Source organism: Anomaloglossus baeobatrachus, chromosome 8, assembly GCF_048569485.1.
Source record: "Anomaloglossus baeobatrachus isolate aAnoBae1 chromosome 8, aAnoBae1.hap1, whole genome shotgun sequence".
Lineage (NCBI taxonomy): Eukaryota > Metazoa > Chordata > Amphibia > Anura > Aromobatidae > Anomaloglossus > Anomaloglossus baeobatrachus.
The window spans coordinates 47,185,221-47,207,842 of record NC_134360.1 but is presented as its reverse complement, the minus strand read 5'-3'; the positions used below and the strand labels follow the sequence as shown (position 1 = coordinate 47,207,842).

At 47.7% G+C, this 22,622-nt stretch overlaps 1 protein-coding gene across 1 annotated transcript in view; it reads right to left on the bottom strand.

Moving 5' to 3' along the window:
* Positions 1–14,153, bottom strand: part of TMCC1 (transmembrane and coiled-coil domain family 1) — an 85,354-nt gene extending 71,201 nt beyond the window's left edge. The window contains 1 exon segment of the mRNA XM_075321570.1: positions 14,019–14,153. The gene's annotated coding sequence lies outside the window, so the exon portion shown is untranslated.
* Between the last annotated feature and the right edge of the window lie 8,469 nt (positions 14,154–22,622).

The window sequence follows — 22,622 nt, the reverse complement described above, 5'->3', positions numbered from 1 at the left end:
CATCTATCCATCTATCCATCTATCCATCTATCTATCCATCTATCCATCTATCCATCTATCCATCTATCCATCTATCCATCTATCCATCTATCCATCTATCCATCTATCCATCTATCCATCTATCTATCCATCTATCTATCCATCTATCTATCCATCTATCTATCCATCTATCTATCCATCTATCTATCCATCTATCTATCCATCTATCTATCCATCTATCTATCCATCTATCTATCCATCTATCCATCTATCCATCTATCCATCTATCCATCTATCCATCTATCCATCTATCCATCTATCCATCTATCCATCTATCTATTCATCTATCTATCCATCTATCTATCCATCTATCTATCCATCTATCTATCCATCTATCTATCCATCTATCTATCCATCTATCTATCCATCTATCCATCTATCCATCTATCCATCTATCCATCTATCCATCTATCCATCTATCCATCTATCCATCTATCCATCTATCCATCTATCCATCTATCTATCCATCTATCTATTCATCTATCTATCCATCTATCTATCCATCTATCTATCCATCTATCTATCCATCTATCTATCCATCTATCTATCCATCTATCTATCCATCTATCTATCCATCTATCCATCTATCCATCTATCCATCTATCCATCTATCCATCTATCCATCTATCCATCTATCCATCTATCCATCTATCCATCTATCCATCTATCTATTCATCTATTCATCTATCCATCTATCCATCTATCTATTCATCTATCTATCCATCTATCTATCCATCTATCTATCCATCTATCTATCCATCTATCTATCCATCTATCCATCTATCCATCTATCCATCTATCCATCTATCTATCCATCTATCCATCTATCCATCTATCTATCCATCTATCCATCTATCTATCCATCTATCCATCTATCCATCTATCTATTCATCTATCTATCCATCTATCTATCCATCTATCTATCCATCTATCTATCCATCTATCTATCCATCTATCCATCTATCCATCTATCCATCTATCCATCTATCTATCCATCTATCCATCTATCCATCTATCTATCCATCTATCCATCTATCTATCCATCTATCCATCTATCCATCTATCTATTCATCTATCTATCCATCTATCTATCCATCTATCTATCCATCTATCCATCTATCCATCTATCCATCTATCCATCTATCCATCTATCCATCTATCCATCTATCCATCTATCCATCTATCCATCTATCTATCCATCTATCCATCTATCTATCCATCTATCCATCTATCTATCCATCTATCCATCTATCTATCCATCTATCCATCTATCCATCTATCCATCTATCCATCTATCCATCTATCCATCTATCCATCTATCCATCTATCCATCTATCCATCTATCCATCTATCCATCTATCCATCTATCCATCTATCTATCCATCTATCTATCCATCTATCTATCCATCTATCTATCCATCTATCTATCCATCTATCTATCCATCTATCTATCCATCTATCTATCCATCTATCTATCCATCTATCTATCCATCTATCTATCCATCTATCTATCCATCTATCTATCCATCTATCTATCCATCTATCTATCCATCTATCTATCCATCTATCTATCCATCTATCTATCCATCTATCTATCCATCTATCTATCCATCTATCTATCCATCTATCTATCCATCTATCTATCCATCTATCTATCCATCTATCTATCCATCTATCTATCCATCTATCTATCCATCTATCTATCCATCTATCTATCCATCTATCTATCCATCTATCTATCCATCTATCTATCCATCTATCTATCCATCTATCTATCCATCTATCTATCCATCTATCTATCCATCTATCTATCCATCTATCTATCCATCTATCTATCCATCTATCTATCCATCTATCTATCCATCTATCTATCCATCTATCTATCCATCTATCTATCCATCTATCTATCCATCTATCTATCCATCTATCTATCCATCTATCTATCCATCTATCTATCCATCTATCTATCCATCTATCTATCCATCTATCTATCCATCTATCTATCCATCTATCTATCCATCTATCTATCCATCTATCTATCCATCTATCCATCTATCCATCTATCCATCTATCTATCCATCTATCTATCCATCTATCCATCTATCCATCTATCCATCTATCCATCTATCCATCTATCCATCTATCCATCTATCTATCCATCTATCCATCTATCCATCCATCTATCTATCCATCTATCTATCCATCTATCTATCCATCTATCTATCCATCTATCTATCCATCTATCTATCCATCTATCTATCCATCTATCTATCCATCTATCCATCTATCCATCTATCCATCTATCTATCCATCTATCTATCCATCTATCCATCTATCCATCTATCCATCTATCCATCTATCCATCTATCCATCTATCTATCCATCTATCCATCCATCTATCTATCCATCTATCTATCCATCTATCTATCCATCTATCTATCCATCTATCTATCCATCTATCTATCCATCTATCCATCTATCCATCTATCCATCTATCTATCCATCTATCTATCCATCTATCCATCTATCCATCTATCCATCTATCCATCTATCCATCTATCCATCTATCTATCCATCTATCCATCCATCTATCTATCCATCTATCTATCCATCTATCTATCCATCTATCTATCCATCTATCTATCCATCTATCTATCCATCTATCCATCTATCTATCCATCTATCCATCTATCCATCTATCCATCTATCTATCCATCTATCCATCTATCCATCTATCCATCTATCCATCTATCTATTCATCTATCTATCTATTCATCTATCTATCCATCTATCTATCCATCTATCTATCCATCTATCTATCCATCTATCTATCCATCTATCTATCCATCTATCTATCCATCTATCTATCCATCTATCTATCCATCTATCCATCTATCCATCTATCCATCTATCCATCTATCCATCTATCCATCTATCCATTCATCTATCTATCCATCTATCTATCCATCTATCTATCCATCTATCTATCCATCTATCTATCCATCTATCTATCCATCTATCTATCCATCTATCTATCCATCTATCTATCCATCTATCTATCCATCTATCTATCCATCTATCTATCCATCTATCTATCCATCTATCTATCCATCTATCTATCCATCTATCCATCTATCCATCTATCCATCTATCCATCTATCCATCTATCCATCTATCCATCTATCCATCTATCCATCTATCCATCTATCCATCTATCCATCTATCCATCTATCCATCTATCCATCTATCCATCTATCCATCTATCCATCTATCCATCTATCCATCTATCCATCTATCCATCTATCCATCTATCCATCTATCCCTCTATCCCTCTATCCCTCTATCTATTCATCTATCTATCTATCCCTCTATCTATCTATCTATTCATCTATCTATCCCTCTATCTATCTATCTATTCATCTATCCATCTTTCCCTCTATCCATTATCTGTCTATCGATTATCTTTATTATTTATTGCAGGGACAAACCTGCGGTAAATCCGCGGTAAATCCGCGGCAAATTCGCGGCAAATACGCATGCGGATTTGGTGCGGATTTTTTCCGCAGGTCCGGAAATCTTTCACTGGCAGAAGTTTCTCAAGAAATTTTCTTGAGAAAATTCACATTTCTAGTGCGCACATAGCCTTAAAGGAAGGAAACCCCGGGGAGCGGTTCAGCCCTGACGCTAATGGAATGATGGAGGGGCAGAGGTCACACTCCGGGCCTTAGGGGAAAAAACACGTCTCCATTTAAAGGAGCCAGCACCGCCAAAATCCATAGTGCTCCAGTAACATCAATCTGTATCTAGGAAAGAGGGTTGACCACTGATACAAAGAAGAGCCCCCCCCAGTGCCAAATCTGCCAGTATACAGGGGTAAAAGATGCATCAGAATTGGTTGAGTCTCCGGTAACTGATAGGGGGTCACGGGAATAAGCCCGTCACAGAAACCAGTGGCCACATTAACGTCGGCAAATACACCTCTCAAAGAAGCTGCAACCACACTGGGCAAGTGAGGGGGCTTTCGACTTCCTTCAGGGGTGCAGAGTTGGTTCCAATGTGTTTGACGTTTTCTTGGGGGCACCAAAGAAGCAGTTACCACATTAGTAACACCCCACAGTAACACTGGGTAAGAGGAGGGGTGGCATCGAGGTCGCCTCTGCTTCTTTTGGGAGTGTAGTGGTGGTACCAATGAGAGACACTTTTGGCAGGAGTGAAGGGGTGGTAACCAAGACCGCTTTCACACATCAGTTTTTTGCCATCAGGCACAATCCGGTAAAAAACAAAAAAAAAACGGATCCGGCGTCTGTTGCCGCTGGATCCGTTTGTTTCCCCCCATAGACTTTTATTAGCACCGGATTGTGCCGGATAGCCTTGTGTTCCATCTGGCTTTCGCCGCATCCGGCAAAATTTGCTTGTCCGTCGGCCAGATGGAATGCTGAGGGGGAACGTTTTTTTGTCTCCGGCGAAAAAACGTATCATGCCAGATCTGGCACCGTGTTTTATAATGGAAGCCTATGGACGCCGGATCCGGCGTAATGAGGCCAAAACCACGGATGCGACCGCTGAATCCGTTTTTTAAGTGAGCATGCTCAGTATCGCAACGGATCTGTCAAAAAAACTGAAGGAAGGCTCGTTTCACACATCCGGCTTTTCGCCGATTTGCCGGATTCGGCGCCCACCAGTTCAGTGTGTACAGTACAATGGCAGCATGACAAGCGCCGGTCACATGCGGTCATTGTGACCCAGAAGTTCCGGTGCTGCCATTGTACTGTATACACTGTACTGGCGTAAAGCCGGATGTGTGAAACTGGCTGAACTGATGGAAAACTGATGCAACTGATCCGTTTTTTCGCCCGGTCGTGCCTCATGCCAAAAAACTGATGTGTGAAAGCAGCCTTACGTGGCCACGTTTTTATTCTAACTGGGGGGGGTCGACACATTGATGACACACAGCACCCTCAGCCACATAGGCCGCAGTGATGCAGCAGATGCTCTATGGACATTTTTACCATCAGACCTCGTGTCACTGCAGCAGGAGCAGAACTATATTCAGGGTTTATAATATTCCTGTTTACACAGCAATTTGTTATCTTCCTGGACCCGAGGAACATATTTAAACTTAAATCAATGCGGGGCGGGCGCGCTGCCAGCCGGGGACTATTAGACGGCTGGTAAAATGGAAACCTCAGCTGGAAGCAAAGAAAATGGAAATGAAGGAGCCGATGCAGTCGTGCTAGAGGGGACACTACAGAGCGGTGAAGGGGTTAAAAAATAAATAAATCCAAAAACCTTAATTCATTCTAAGGCCGAATTCAGACATCCTGTGAATGGACTGCGATGTACAAACTGGCTACAGCTCTCCCAACAGCCGCTCTATAGGTCTATGTGAGGCTGCAGAGTTTGGAGCAGCGTGCACAGCGTACGTTTCACAAACATTCAATTCAGCCGCCCTGCCGCGCACATCCAGCACTGCCCACTTGCGGGAGTCAGCACATCGGCCACAGGTGACGTCTCAAAGAAATCAATGAAAATGATGGCTTTAAATCTCAGAAGGCAAATGAGATCTAGGACCAACGCAGATTTCCAAAATAAACAGCCCCATACAGAGCTCACCCCATCAGCACCGCTCAGACCTCTATTGCTGAAATCTCTGCAGAGCCAGAGGAGCTAGATCTCTGTACGGAGCCTTGCATTTTGGAAATCGGTGATTATTCAGCATTTTATTTACTCTGACATTTAAAGGCATCATTTTGACAGATTTTCCCTTGTCCACAAGATGTCAGTAGTGATGAGCGGGCACTACCATGCATGGGTGCTCAGTACTCCCAGCTAATGATGAGCCGCCACTACCATGCTCGATACTCCCAGCTAATGATGAGCCGCCACTACCATGCTCGATACTCCCAGCTAATGATGAGCCGCCACTACCATGCTCGATACTCCCAGCTAATGATGAGCCGCCACTACCATGCTCGATACTCCCAGCTAATGATGAGCCGCCACTACCATGCTCGATACTCCCAGCTAATGATGAGCCGCCACTACCATGCTCGATACTCCCAGCTAATGATGAGCCGCCACTACCATGCTCGATACTCCCAGCTAATGATGAGCCGCCACTACCATGCTCGATACTCCCAGCTAATGATGAGCCGCCACTACCATGCTCGATACTCCCAGCTAATGATGAGCCGCCACTACCATGCTCGATACTCCCAGCTAATGATGAGCCGCCACTACCATGCTCGATACTCCCAGCTAATGATGAGCCGCCACTACCATGCTCTGTACTCCCAGCTAATGATGAGCCGCCACTACCATGCTCGGTACTCCCAGCTAATGATGAGCCGCCACTACCATGCTCGATACTCCCAGCTAATGATGAGCCGCCACTACCATGCTCGATACTCCCAGCTAATGATGAGCCGCCACTACCATGCTCGATACTCCCAGCTAATGATGAGCCGCCACTACCATGCTCGATACTCCCAGCTAATGATGAGCCGCCACTACCATGCTCTGTACTCCCAGCTAATGATGAGCCGCCACTACCATGCTCGGTACTCCCAGCTAATGATGAGCCGCCACTACCATGCTCGGTACTCCCAGCTAATGATGAGCCGCCACTACCATGCTCGGGTGCTTGTGTGGCGCCCTGGGCAAGCCAGGACGTCACAAGCACTACACCAACACACCCCACACCCCCGATCAGGCACACCGAAGTCAGACAAAAACCCTTGTTGCCTTCCTCCAGGGGCTGATGTCCACACCAGGGTGTGGGCCAGGCGGTTGGTCCCGCCCACCGAGGAGTTCACAGTCCTGGAGGCGAGAAAAAGAGTTAGTGAGAGTTTAGTTTTGGAAGGGAAAGAAAGAGAGAGGAGAGTGAAGTGGTAAAGGAGCAGACAGAAAGTGGTCCGGGTGTGTGGCCCGGACGGAACAGCAAGGTTGGCAGACGGTGGTGACCGTCTGCAGGAGAGGCCGATTGGAGCTAGCCGTAAGGACCGTGGACGGACGGTGGCCCGGCGGTACCGGACCGGTGAGCAAAGAAGCCAGCACCATCCGGCAGGGGCTTACGGACCCCGGCAAAGCTAGGAGTCGCCGTGAATTTGCCAAATCCGTTAGCGAAGGGAACCTCCTGGGTTTCCCAGCAGCCAAGTCCCGATAGAAGGCAACAGTCCAACCGAGAGAGGGAAACACAGTCACCGCCAAGGCTAAAAGTTCCCAGGGCCAGAGCCTGCGGGCAAAAGGGGCTCCTTCAGCACCCATCCAAGCTGGAGAGCGGGTTACCGGTGGGAACCCATTGGAACCGTCTACACTACACAGGTGCAGGGAAAGGCAGTCACCATCAACCTGCCGGGAGGAGAAACACCGCAGCCGTCTGTGGGACCCGTCCATCCAGCCGTGTGTTTCATCAGAGACTCCGTGTGTGTTACTGGCTGAGTGAGTACCACCGTGCCGTGCGGCACAGCGCTTCCCCCGCGACCCTGCACTTCACCAGGCCCCGTAACCCGCCTGCCATCCATCCCTACCCCATCACCGGGCCCCGGGACAACCAACCCCCTACCCACGGAGGGGCGAACTAACATCCAGGCTGCTCCCCGTCATCGCTCCCGGGATCCCCGTCCAAAGCTTTGGTGGTGTCACCAATATCACCACAACCGTGGGTGGAGTCACGGACAATAACCAAATCCCCACAATCAAAGCCCCTTTTCACTCACGGGCGAGGAACGCCGCTCGAGTCCCCGGGATCCGGCCCACCGCTCGAGCCACCATCGAGCAGCAGCAGCCGGACCCGAGCAATGGGAGAGCGCAGCGTCCCCTCCTCCGCCCACGACACTTGTAACTAGTGATGAATGAGTATTACCATGTTCGGGACTTTTAACGAGGAGTTGATGCTCGGATGGGTGCGTCTCGTGTGTCTGATTATAATGCAAGTCAATTGGGAACTCAAGCATTTTGGTTCTGGAAAAATGTTTGAGTCCCCCATTGACTTCCATTATACTAGGGTGCTCAAGTCGCGCCCATCCGAGCATCTGACTACTAGTTAAGAGCACCCGAGCACGGTAGTGCCCGCTCATCACTAGTTACGAGTACCGAGCACGATAGTGCCCACTCATCACTAGTTACGAGTACCGAGCACCCGAGCACGGTAGTGCCCGCTCATCACTAGTTACGAGTACCGAGCACCCGAGCACGGTAGTGCCCGCTCATCACTAGTTACGAGCACCGAGCACCCGAGCACGGTAGTGCCCGCTCATCACTAGTTACGAGCACCCGAGCACGGTAGTGCCCGCTCATCACTAGTTACGAGTACCGAGCACGGTAGTGCCCGCTCATCACTAGTTACGAGTACCGAGCACGGTAGTGCCCGCTCATCACTAGTTACGAGTACCGAGCACGGTAGTGCCCGCTCATCACTAGTTACCAGTACTGAGCACCCAAGCATGGTAGTGCCCGCTCATCACTAGTTACGAGTACCGAGCACGGTAGTGCCCGCTCATCACTAGTTACGAGTACCGAGCACGGTAGTGCCCGCTCATCACTAGTTACCAGTACTGAGCACCCAAGCATGGTAGTGCCCGCTCATCACTAGTTACCAGTACTGAGCACCCAAGCATGGTAGTGCCCGCTCATCACTAGTTACGAGTACCGAGCACCTGAGCATGGTAGTGCCCGCTCATCACTAGAGGTCAGACATGTGAATACGTTGTCTGAACATGCGCAGAATTGCGGTCGATACCCTAAGGTGTGGCACTTCTGGCGAGTTGCCGGTCTGAGTTACATGCATTGTGGGCAAAGTTACAATGTAACCCAGGGCTGCACAGGTCTCTTATTTAAAAGGGCTCTCACCCATTTTGGCGGCCATTCAGCTCCCACAGGTTTTGCCGCCCAGGTTTCGAAAGAGGGTCAATCTGCGGTCGTACAGTCCTATGCATTGTAAATCTTCATATACCCGGGCTTATCACCATGCAGGCCTCTAGGAAAGAGGGGTGAAAGGTGGCTAGAACTGTAACGTCAGACATGACAATTTTTTTTACCTTCCCCCTTGCCGACTCCTACAAATCAAGGGTGACTCAGGTCCGACCACGGATTTGCACAACGTAAAAAGTCTTTTGAGGAGGTAAATGGATTTTCCGTATAAAGTAACAGTAAATCTGCTTTTATCTGCTCCCTGCTCTGTCTGTGAATGCGGATTTAATGGCTCTCGCTGCAAGACAGGAGATGTATAAAAATAGCACAGAGCGCGCGTCCTTCACGCTGGAAGACAGGCAATGCTGGGAAAATGCAGTTAAAAGCAAGCAGCAGCCTGGGGGCCTGGAGGAGCCGTGACCCCCAGTGCGGGCACTCACCAGCGAGGCAAGGTGACCGCACGTAGCCAGAATCCGGGTGATCGGGGCCCTGGTTACTACGGTCGGAGGAATGTACAGTGCTCCGAATGTGCTGACCCTGCAGTAACTCCGTCCTACATACAATCTAATTGCAGCCAGCGCGGGGGCGGGGAGCGATCTGCGCGTCGGTGGCGGTGCTGTAATGACGAGGAATTACGCATTTCACAGATTTCATCCGTGTCTCCATTTAGGCAAAAACAAAGAACTTTTCTCCATTCTGTGACCTTGTAAAGAGCAGAAAAAAAAAAGTTCTTAATGAGCGAGGTTAGTGCAAATTTAGGTCAGAGCCCTAAAGGGAACTCCCCCCCCCCCCCCCCCCCCCTCCATAATGACCCTCCTGATGGCTTATGTCTGATAGATGTGGAGTGTTGGCAGCAAATGTATTAATTTCTATGGAACTCTAGAAAGATCCAAGCTACCATTGAAGTCAATGCAGATGCACAAATACTCAGCAGTGCAAGAGGGGGTCTGTACAGTACATAGGTGTGAGGGGGGGGGGGGGGGGAAGCCCTGCCTCCCACTAATGTGAACAAAAAGGTGCCCATGCATCCGTATCGCTGCATTGACTTCTATGGGCTCAAGGCTTGCTCGGGTATTGTTTGGGGAATTCCTATAGAAGTGAATGAATTCATTTTTCAGATGGAATGGCATTTGCAAAACTTCTTAAGTTCTTACCGACTTGTTGCTTTCACTTTCTCCAGTGAGTGGGACCCTTCTTGCCCACAGCCCCCGCGGACTGAAAGCCCACAGCCCCCGCGGACTGAAAGCCCACAGCCCCCGCGGACTGAAAGCCCACAGCCCCCGCGGACTGAAAGCCCGCACAAATCTCACAAGACAGGAGGGAGACTTGTTTTAGGTACTAGACACGCACTGTTGGTGGGTCTTGAGGACTGGCATTGAGGAACACTGTACTAAAGGATCATCTACATTTGATTCAACTGTGACAAACCCTCAGCTGTGAGTAATGGGTCAGGACAATTTTTTAGTCCCTGGAATTAAAACAGCAATGTGAGAAAGGAACATTTAAAAAAAGGGAAGGGGCCAATTAAACCCCGAATTCTGCGGGAGGCAGGTAGAGCGCGCTCTGGTCTTAAACGTGGGAAATATTTCTTTCTACATTCTGGCCGCAATTCTAAATAAATGTAAACCCTATTTATACAAATCCACTTCCCAGTTTCTCTTCCTGCTGTAAATCCCCCTGGCTGAAAAAGCCTCACAGATGGGTATTAGTAATTATGCAACATACTTAGAGAAGGAGAAATAGTCAGAGATGCAAATAGTTCCCCTCCGGGGGTGTTAAGCATGTACGAGAACCCAGAAGACCCCGAACAGAGGGGTACAGCTTCTCACCGAACCCCCGGTGTACACCACCTCGCCCTGTAATTAGAGCAGATTGTGGTCACTAATTCACAGTAACGAGGCAACTGCCAATACAAAAGGCATAAAAAGATGGCGAGAATCCAGGATAGCATGGCCATGTAGGTTCCGTGCACAAGACCACCACTGCCCCAAAATCCGAGGAGGGGGACAATATATTCTACTCAATCATGAAGATTTTTGAAACTTTTTGATATCCTTAGTTATTTCCGCTTGAAGTCTGTGACGGGGAACAATCCAGAGCCTGATTTAATCAGCTGGACTTTGTTACAATGTATCACAGCAGACAAAATGTAATTCGCTCAAAGTCAAAGTACATAATTCTATTCCCAGGTGTCTGTAAACCTATACTGCCACTAAGATAACTCCTACAGGCAATGCCAGGCGGCGTCTCTAGACTCCTGTTACTCCGTACACCATCTCCTCCTCTCCTGCGTACGAGGCCAGATGCAGAAGTTGCTTCAGATCCCCCCCCCCCCCACGTACTATTGATAGCATTGCTGTCCGAGGTGGCAGAGGGGACAAAGGTTGCCACAGATCAGAGCCGCTCCCCTGTGCCACCACTACCTCTCAGATCTAATGCATCTTCTTGGTTGCTAAAGACAACTACTCCATAAACTATGGACAATTCCTTTAAGAAGTTACAAAGAAGCATCTGTCGCTGCAGAAATTACCCTCCTCGTTCGCAGTTTTCAATATGTGCCCCCTTTTTTTGATCCTCTGCTTAACCAGCTACTGTAAACAACGAGGGATAAGAAACCCACAAGTGCCCACGTGTCCTACAGAGCAGCTACCAGCCCCATGAGAAAGGCAGCAAACGTGTCTCCAAGATACGGAGCCTGGCACCATCCCAGATCTCGATTTGTCATCTATGCAGATTTAGTGGAGGAGAAAGAAGAAGAAAATCTACATAGCCGAGACGGGCAGGGCGCTGCTCCACGTCAGAGGTACCGGACGGGACCCTTCGGTGACTGCAACGGAGAAACGCACAGGGACATTACTATAGATCCAGACTGGGGGAGCATGCAAGATTAACCCCTCGTTTACTCACAGTAGAAGGCAGTGGTCTCTACACCTTTGCAAAACTACAACTCCCAGCGTGCGCTACAAGCCTGTGACTCAGGCTTCCTACATTTTGTGAAAACAAAAACCCAACAAGACCTGACAGCGTGAAGTTATTCAGCGGCTTCAAAACTGCAACTCCCAGAAGTCTCTGACATAAACCTGCTGGGAGTTGTAGTAATGCAACACCTGGAGAGATTGGGGTACACTGGTAAAGGAGAAGTGTGGGCTCAGCCACAGAGGGGGAGGCCGAGGCTTGCCAGGCAGGCACAGATTTGGCCCCTGGGCCCAGCGACAGCTCAGATCTGCTGCCAGAGCACCCAGGCTGCGTGGGGCCGCCCACTCACTGATGTCAGGGGCTGTGCCTGCAGGAGGGGTGCGCTGTGGTCAAACGTCCCCTACCCTTGCGAGATAAGGGGGTCCTTTAGTCCATCCGCTAATCCTACAGGAGGGGTGCACTGTGGCTATACACCCCCCTTCCTGTGGGATAAGGGGATGCTTACTGTATGCCATCCTCTAGTCCTGCAGAAAGGGTGCACTGAGGTTATACATCACCCCTCCACAGGTTAAGGGGGTCCTTACTGTATTCCATCCCCTAATCCTGTAGGAGGGGGATGCGCTATGGTTATACATCCCCCCCCTCCTACAGGATAAAGGGTCTATAGTGTATCCCATCCCCTAGTCCTATAGAAGGGGTGCACTGTGGTTATATATCCCCCTGCAGGAGGAGAGGGTCCTTACTGTATTCCGTACCCTAGCCCTGCAGGAGGGGTGCATTGTGACTATACCCACCCCCCACCGTGTCCCCTACTATATCCCATTCCCTTGTCCTGCAGGAGGGGTGCACTGTGATTATACATCCCCCTACAGGATCAGGGGGTCCTTAGTGTATCCAGGCCCTTAGTCCTGTAGAAGGGGTGCACTGTGGTTATATATCCCCCTGCATGATGAGAGGGTCCTTACTGTATTCCATCCCCTAGTCCTGCAGGAGGAGTACATTGTGGCTATACATTACCCCCGTGGTATAAGGGGTCGCCTAGTATATCCCATTCCCTTGTCCAGCCAGAGGGGGTGCACTGTGGTTATACATTCCCTAAAGGATAAGGGGGTCCTTAGTGTATCCAGGCCCCTAGTCCTGTAGAAGGTGTACACTGTGGTTATCTATCCCCATGCAGGATGAGAGGGTCCGTACTATATTCCATCCCCTAGTCCTGCAGGAGTAGTGCGTTGTGGCTACACATCACCCCCTGTGGGAAAAGGGGTCTCCTAAAATATCCCATCCCCTTGTCCAGCCGGAGGGGTGGGCTGTGGTTATACATCATCACAACCCCCCCCCCCCCACAGCAGGATGAGTGTGTCCTTACTGTATCCCATCCCCTTGCCCTGCAGAATGGGGGTACAGTGGTTGTACATCCCATCTGCAGAATAAGGGGGTCTTTACTGTATCTCAGCCCCTAGTCCTGCAGCAGGGTCCCCTGATAACCTCTAACCTGATCCTTTAGCCCCCCAAGTCACATTACTAAAGCCCCCATAGAGCCTCTTTTTAGGATTCTCCCAGGTCGTATTCACACTGGTCAGCGGTGTCTGCAGCCATTAGAAGGGTCTTGACGGCTGCCTATGCCATCCTCAGGTACCATCCCATGGCATCCCCCTCCCCGCTGCAGCTGTTCCATGCGTCCGTGCCAAAAAGACTACGAGTCCCAATTCCCCATCACTAACAAGACCACTGCTTGCTGTCAGCGAAGGGGAAAATTCTTATTCCCATTCAGAGACAGGAAAATAATTGTCTGGACTGGATACAACTGTGACAAACACTCAGCTGTGAGAAGTGTCAGGCACCAATCAGTAAAGAGCCCCCCACAATGTCTCCATCCGGGGTAAGCGCTGTCACCTCTCCACATCCAAGCAAAGAGGAACCACTCAGGGGCGTGAAATGTTTCCCCTGACTTATCTGGGGGTCTTCATGTGAGGGGCATGATGGGAATCACAAATATCTCAGGAGATCACACAAAACAGAATACCATCAGAAATGGTGAACTACAAGCCCCAGAATTCCCCCCTCAGTCACTGAATGGCAGGCATGCTGGGATTTATAGTCCTACAGAAGCTGGACCGCCTCAGGTTGCCCTGGCATCCCTCCGCAGACATTACCTGTAGGTGGTGACGCACGGAGGGGACCGGCCGCGGCGGCTCCACACGGCGGCTGCACCCGCCGGGATGACACTGAGCGCGGAGCGGCACCAGCAGCGGCTCCTGCCGGGAGAAGTCACGCCCGCTCCCCTTCAGATGACGTCCTGCGTCATGACGCACAGGCGTGTCTTACAGCTACTAAGCGTTACTAACAGGACAGACCACGCCCAATTAGAACATAGAACACGCCCTCCTCAGGCAAATCAGCGAAGAGTGGGCGGGCACAGCGCTGGGTATAAAAGCAAGTGACACCTGCTCCACCATCAGTCACCACTAGAGGCCGAAGATGTGAGGAGTCAGGGATGGAGCATGAATCACCTGTGTATTATATAACACCATTATATTATACGGTCGTGGGCAAAAATTCCGGCACTGACACAAAGCTTGCTTTTCACATTCTGCTGCTTCACCGTTTTTCCCTCTTTAGTGCTGTTTCTATGGTAACCGAGGTCCAATTTTGAACATTCCACAAGTATTTACACTTTTATTGACAAATACATAAAGTTTTTGCAAAGACTGAATATTTCCAGCGCTGGCCCCGATTTCTCCAGACTTCACTCTTAGGCTACTTTCACACTTGCGTTTAGCGCATTCCATCGCTATGGAGAATAGCGCAGTCTGTTAACGCACTGCGCTATTCTCCATAGACTTGTATTGACGACGCACTGTTTCATCCGCTGGACGACGCTGCGTCGTTATTTTGACGCAGCGTCGAACGGCGGTAACGCTACATGTAGTGGTTTTTTGGATCGTAAAAAATTCCGTTGGAATCCTCCAAGGTGTCTAATGATTGTCTATGGTGGCGGATTCCGTCACGTTCTACTGTGCATGCTCAACATGTCAAGCAGAACGATCGAAATCGTTTAAAATCACTCCTGGTCTCTCTCCCACCTCCTCCCCCCTCTCTCATAGTCACCGATCACCGACGCGGCGCTGCACAGCTGTCACAAAGCTCCGGCGGCTTTTCCTCTTTTGAAAATGCCGGCCGCCCATTATTCAATCTCGTATTCCCTGCTTCCCCCGCCCACCGGCGCCTATGATTGGTTGCAGTCAGACCCACCCCCATGCTGAATGACAGCTGTCTCACTGCAACCAATCACAGCCGCCGGTGGGCGGTCTATATCGTGCAGTACAATAAATAAATAAATAATTTAAAAAAAACCGGCGTGCAGTCTCCCCTAAATTTGATACCAGCCAAGGTAAAGTCATATGGCTGAAGGCTGGTATTCTCAGGATGGGGAGCCCCACGTTAAGGGGAGCCCCCCAGCCTAACAATATCAGCCAGCGGCCGCCCGGAATTGCCGCATGCATTAGATGCGACAGTCCCGGGACTCTACCCGGCTCATCCCGAATTGCCCTGGTGCGGTGGCAATTGAGGTAATAAGGAGTTAATGGCAGCAGCCAATAGCTGCCACTAAGTCCTAGGTTAATCAAGGCAGGCGTCTATGAGACACCCACAATGATTAACCAGTAAGTGAAAGTAAATAAACACATACACCCGAAAAAATACTTTATTTGGAATAAAAGAGAAAAAAAAACACCCTCTTTCACCACTTTATTAAAATCCCCAAATACCCCTCCAGGTCCGGTGTAATACACACTAGGTCCCGCGACGCTTTCAGCTCTGCTACATGAAGCTGACAGGAGCGGCAGTAGAACACCGCCGCTCCTGTGAGCTCCACGCAGAAACTGAAGGGAGTCACGCTGTCAGCGGGAACGTCACTGAGGTAATGCCTGTGTGTGCGGTGATGATGGATACAGTAGTGCCTGCATGTGCTGTGATCATGATGGGGGCAGTAGTGCCAGGATGTGTGTGATGATGATAAGTGCAGTAGTGCCTGCGTGTGCGGTGATGATGATGGGTGCGATAGTGCCGGGATGTGTGTGATGATGATGAGTGCGGTAGTGCCGGGGTGTATGATGATGATGGGGGCGGTAGTGCCGGGATGTGTGTGATGATGATGAGTGCGGTAGTGCCGGGGTGTGTGATGATGATGGGGGCGGTAGTGCCTGCGTGTGCGGTGATGATGATGATGAGTGCGGTAGTGCCGGGATGTGTGTGATGATGATGAGTGCGGTAGTGCCGTGGTGTGTGATGATGATGGGGGCGGTAGTGCCGGGATGTGTGTGACGATGATAAGTGCAGTAGTGCCTGCGTGCGCGGTGATGATGATGGGGTCTCTCTATCTCTCTCGCGGCAAGAAAACCTAACGCAAAGCGTTATTTCCCAGGAATCCGTTGCCTTTATTTCACACTATTTGCAAGGCATCCGTTACATGCGTCACACAACGCAATGCAACGGATGCCGCACAACGCAAGTGTGAACGTAGCCTTATTCTCAGCAGTTACATATTGGCTTCTGAGCCAGATCCTGACGGTGAACTATTGTTGTCTCATCAGAGCTCAGAGATTATCACAATTTCTGAGTTTTTGTCACTTTTTGGGGTTCGAACAGTTTTTTTTTGTCAGTGTTTTGTTCATTAGACACTTAGGTCTCACTTTTGCCTTGTGTCCTGGTCTCCATCATGGGGGGAAAAGTATCATCCCCACATTGTCCTGGATGATGGGAGAAGGTTTTGATCCCAATCTTTATTCTTCGCCGTGGTATTAGTATAATTATGAGTGAGCCCCTCCATGGATGAGAAGCCCCCACACATGAGTGATCTCAGGAGGCTTTACTGCTCGCAGACTCTTTCTTGATTCAGGACAGCGATCAGCTTCTGTTCAGACAATCATTTCTCCATATTGTTACAGGCGGCGAGCGTCAGGGTGTGGACCCACTGGGCCGTCCACACCGGACTCCCTGGAGGAGCTAACCCCTATACAGGGACTGTCAGGCACAGGGGGCCTAAATGCACTATTGCCAGGACCAGTGGTATTAGCTCCAACAGACAGGAGAGTCACCAAAGTCCAGTACGGGTGCGCACAGAAGTGACGGCACAGACGAGGAATCACAGACTTGGCAACAGGACGTGGTATCCTGGACGTGGCAGCATGGAGGTGGTGGCTCAGACGTGGTAGCATGGAGGTGTTGACTCAGACGTGGCAGCACAGAAGTAGTGATAACTCATATATGGCATTACGAAAGTGGTGGTAGCAGCAAGCTCTAGGAAGAGACACAGATTAGCGGGTACATGTAACTGGTACTAGGACACGTGATGCAGACTAGACTCAGTGACGGGTACGGGGCCTAAAAACTAGCAACACACTACGGATAGGCAACGTTACTCAGGCACCTCCCCTAAGGGGAGGATGCCTTAAATACCTTCATGGTGATTGCTGACCTCAAGGGTCACTTCTTCCTTTAAGAAAAGGGGCATGGCCGCGCATGCACCCTTCAGGCACTCCCAGAGGACCTGCGTGTGGCCTGGAAGCAGGAGGAGGCTGCGGCAGTCCTCGGGACAGGAATGAGTCGCATGAGCACGCCGCACAGGAGAGGAGAACAGTGCCCCTGCCAAGGCATGAGAGCGTGAGTGCTGGGCCAGGACCGGGCACTACACATATGTCCCAAACAATCTAAAGGAAGCTTAAGAGAGAATATAACTCGCCCCCCCCCCCCCCCCACACACACACAATTACTGCCCTTCCTGCACAATGTTACTCAGTCCTTGGTGTTTTTCTTAGAGAGGAGTGGCTTCTTTGCTGCTCTTCTTGACACCAGGCAGCCTCCAAAACCCTTCACTAATTCTGCCCACTGCCATTCCTGAGCAAGCTCTGCACTGGTGAACCAGTCCTGTAGCCCAATCCTCTTTAGGAGATAATTCTGGCACTTGCTAGACTTTCTGTAGAGCCCTAAATCCAGCTTCACATATTTTCTTTTAAGTTATTGATAATTCGATAAATGGTTGATTTAGGGTCAACCTTACAATCAGCAATGTCCTTTCCTGTAAATCCTTTTTAATGTAAAGCAATAATGACTGCTGGTGTTTCCTGGGAGGTAACTAAGGTAAACAGTATAAACACAATGACTACAAGCACCCGAACTTTTATAAAGTGACAAGTCCTGCTCTTATAATTCAATCAGGATGACAAAGTGATATCAGCTGCCTTGTCCTCGTTAAAACTTTCTCTTGAGCTAATGAGAAGATAACTGAGTCAGCCATTATCAGTAGAATTGTGGGGTTTTTTTTGTGATTACATTATTTTCATGGCAAGGAATAAAAACATATATCACCATTGTATTATATGTATTACACCTGTATCCATCAGTATATTTATTTTACAGACAAATTTAAGCAATGGAGTTTTTTTTACGCCCCCCCCCCCTTCCTCTGGATACATAAGTCAGAGATAAGAGGCAATATCCGCATATAATGTCAGACCTGCTGCCCACGGGTCAGGATCTGCTTACATATTGTGCCCGCCAGCCCCTCGCTCTGTATGGGAATGACCAGCCATCTCTGCCCCCCACCTCACATAGTTTTCCACGAGGACACATTCCAGAAAACAAGGAGCTGCTTTGTTTGGTGACAGAAGTTGCACATTCAGCCCCTCAGCTGACAATGGCTGAGCGCTTCACCATGTGCCTGTCACTGGCAGCGCTGCCATCATCGGCCTCCACCGTATACGTGATGTATGATTTACTGCTACTTCTTACAGATGAGAGAAGCGATCTGTAATAAAAAAAAACCAATGCATTGCAAATTACCTGAATCCATTTTTTTTCTGGTTTTGATTCAAATAAAATCAATAAACATAGTACCAGCTGGAGAATTTATAGGATTGGAAAGGGTTAAAAAAGTAGATTACACTGACTTGTTCTGGGCCCACCTATCACCCATACTTGGCTCACCCTCACCTGTCATAGCATCACACCTTGCTTGCCTCCTCACCTTTCCTGGGTCCCACCCGTCACCCATCCAAGGCCTGTCCCTCACCCATCCTGAGCCGTGCTCCTCACCCATCCCATGCCCATCTCTCATGTGTCCTTGGTTTCGCCCCTCACTTGTCCTGGGTCTCACCCCTTCTGGGCCTTGCTTTTGACCCATTCTAGTTCCACATCTTTCACCCATCCTGGGCCTCGTCCCTCACCCATCCTGGGGCTCACCCCTCCCTCACCCATCCTGAGCCTGCGTCTCACCCATCCTCAGCCTAGCCCCACACTCGTCCTGGGCCTCGCCTCCCACCCACCCACCCTGGGCCTCACCCATCTTGGGCCGCCCTCTCACCCATCCTGAGCCTGTGTCTCACCCATCCTGGGCTTTGCTTTTTACCCATCCTGGACCTCGCCACTCATCCATCCTGGGTCTTGCCCCTCACCCTTCCTGGGCCTCACCCATCCTGGGCCTGGCCCCTCACCCAACTTGTGCCTTGCCTCTCACCCACCCTGGGCCTCACCGTCCTGGTCCTGGCCGTTCACCCACCCTGGGCCTTTCTCCTCACCAATCGTGGGCCTCGCTTCTCACACAACCTGAGCCTCGCCCCTCACGCGTCCTGGGCCTCACCCCTCACCCATCCTGGGCCTCGCCCCACATCTGTCTTGGGCCTCGCCTCCCACCCGTCCTGTGCCTTGCTTCTCACCAATTTTGGGCCCACACCTCACACACCGGCATCATTTTCAGCCACAGTGCGGCCAAACACTAAGACAAAATCTTTCCCTATGGGATTGCAGGATTTTTGGTCTTACCTGTGCGAGCACATTGTAACAAAGCCAGCAGTTGTAAGAAGATTTAGAGCAATAAGGGTTGTCAGCCGCTGAATGTTTTCATTCACTGGCAGGAAAGAACCAGAAATGGTGAGAAACAGGAACATAAAGTAAATTGGAAAGTGTCAGAAGAACTTTTTAAGTTACATTTCTGGAAATCGTTGTACTATTGCCGTGCTGGGGGCGCTGTTGCACTGGTGTGAATAGAAAATCTGTGTAATTTTGCATAGTGGCGGGAATGAGCACTACAAGTAACAAGAGGTTTTAATTAAAGACGTATACCCATCTAAAATGATGTAAGGGTATAGGTCATTATTTTATGATCATAGGAGGCCTGGGATACAGAGACCCAGAAATTACACAGCTGTATTACAATCTTTCAGCTGAAACCTACACCGTACATCAGTCACTTTTTGTAAAGGTTGATTCTTCTCCTTTAAAAATGAAAGGGCTCACCAAATATATTCCATCAGATTGACAGTACTTTGTATGGTGTTTATTTCTTCTTAACACCAGCAGGAAACATTTCATTTTAATGACGCTTCTTAGTTCCTCTTTCCATATAACCACAAACCAGGAAATAATTCTGTACATAACATATTCAGTCTTCTACCAGACAACACGAAGAGTCAACAGGTTGTTATTCCCCTTTTCCCAGAGCTGTTTATCACCTACAGAGGTAGAATTAACGAGAATTTTATCATTTGATTGCATGCAGAGGAATAAAATATGGACATTCTTACTTCCTGTACCCACCACTAGGGGGAGCCCTACGTGGGCAATTTATTGAGCAAAATGTAAAGACACTCCTAAGTATCCTCTGGTGACTGTAAGTAGTTAGTTTAGTCTCTAAAGAGGTGTTTAAACTTTAAAGGGAACCTGTCAAGTAAAAAATGCTATTAACCTGCAGATATGGGGTTAATCTGCAGGTTAATAGCATTCTGAATCTGCCCAGTGCCTGCATATTAACTCCCCTGCTGGGAGGAAATGAGCTTTAATCCTCTGGGCGGTGTTCCGATTTCAGTCACAGGGTCGACGCGAGTTCAGTCGCCGCTCTGTGTATGGAGACCGGTGGCTGTAACCTCCCCTCGCTCTGACTGACAGCCGGGTCTAATGCTGAGCAGCTGTTAGTCAGTGCGTGGGGAGTGGTTACAGACACCTCTCTCCATACACAGAGCAGTGACTGAAACCCCACCGGCAACGCCCCCGTGACTGAAACCAGAACGCTGCCCAGAGGATTAAAGCTCATTTCCTCCTGGCAGCAGAGTTTACTGTGCAGGTGAGGTTCCGAATGCTATTAATCTGCAGATTAACACCATATCTGCAGGTTAATAGCATTTTTACACATGCCATGTTCTCTTTAAGAAAACATTTTTTTTTGGCTGGAGGAGCGATGTCTGCATATGATGGCCCTAGATATTGCCCAGCAAAAGATTGGCAGCCATGGTGACGTGTGAGTATGTAAAGTTGTCTCTGTATGAAGAAGCATGATAATATTTTGATATTTAAATGGTTATTCCCATCTCCAAGATCCTATCCTAATTTGTAGTAGGTGTAATAATAATGATATTAACAAAATTCCTCCAATTAGAAATGTATAGGTCATCTAATATAGCCATGTCTTTTACCTCATGTGCAGGGCATTGCAGCTTAGGTATCCATGATTACATTCTTTCATATAGTGACAGTTAGTTACTCGTGGTCGAAGTCATGGATACCTAAGCAGCAATGCCCTGCACATGAGGTAATAGACATGGCTATATCAGGAGAACTACACTACATTTCTAATTGGAGATATTTCCTATTAATATTATAATTACACCTACTGCATATTGGGATAGGATCTTGCACATTGGAATACCCCTTTAAGCTCTTGAGCTGCTACAAATATTTTTTGTTTAGTTGTTTTTTTTTATAGCAGAAACACCTTTAATTGTCTATACAGGGGATTTGAGGCAGAAAAAAAATGTTCCAACTACTATAAAAAATACTTCATAACCCTTATGATTTAGTGATTCTCTGTTGATCTAGTAGTGTATACCAAGTTTAGTCCCATGTTATCAAGTGATAATTGGTGGTGTTTGATCCCAGTGGTCTTTTTGTATGTGAGTATTGTCCCTGGTGATCTAGTGGTGTATACTGAGATTGTTCTCCTGTGATCTAGTGATTCTTTGTTGATTTTGTGGTGTATACTGAGTCATCCTCATAATCTTATTAATATTACTTAGACACCTTCATCTCCCTCTTTTAATTGTGCACTCTGGAATCCACAGATTGTATGTAATAATCTTCATTATATTCACTACTTCTTTCTCAATAACTCCCTTAATCTGCTGGTCTTCACTGAAACCTGGATTCAGGATTCTGACACTGCTTCCCCTGCTGCCATTTCTCATGGCAGCTTACACTTTTCCCATTTACCAAGACCTGAGAACAGACATGGTGGTCGAGTTGGCTTAATCCTATCCCCACAATGGCATTTCCAGGTCATCCCCCCAGCTCCATCACTCTCATTCCCTTCTTTCGAGGTCCACACAATCCCCTCTCCCTCAGAGTAGCTATCATATACCGTCCCCCAGGCTCACCATCCAGTTCCTTGACCACTTTTCAGCCTCGCTGCCGCACTTCATGTCCTCGGAATTACTAACCCTTATCCTGGGAGACTTCAATATCCCAATGTACTGCCCCTCCTCCCCACCTGGATCCCAGCTCCCATCTTTAACCACCTCTCTTGGCCTCTCACAGCTCTCATCCTCTGAGACACATGAAGACAGTAACATCCTTGACCTGGTCTTTTTCCGCCTCTCTCACTTTGATAAGTCACCTCTTCCCCTCTTTGACCACAATATCCTCTTCTTCATGCTCACAAACCATCACTGACCCCAGCACACCTCCACCTATCACACATTCAGAAATCTACA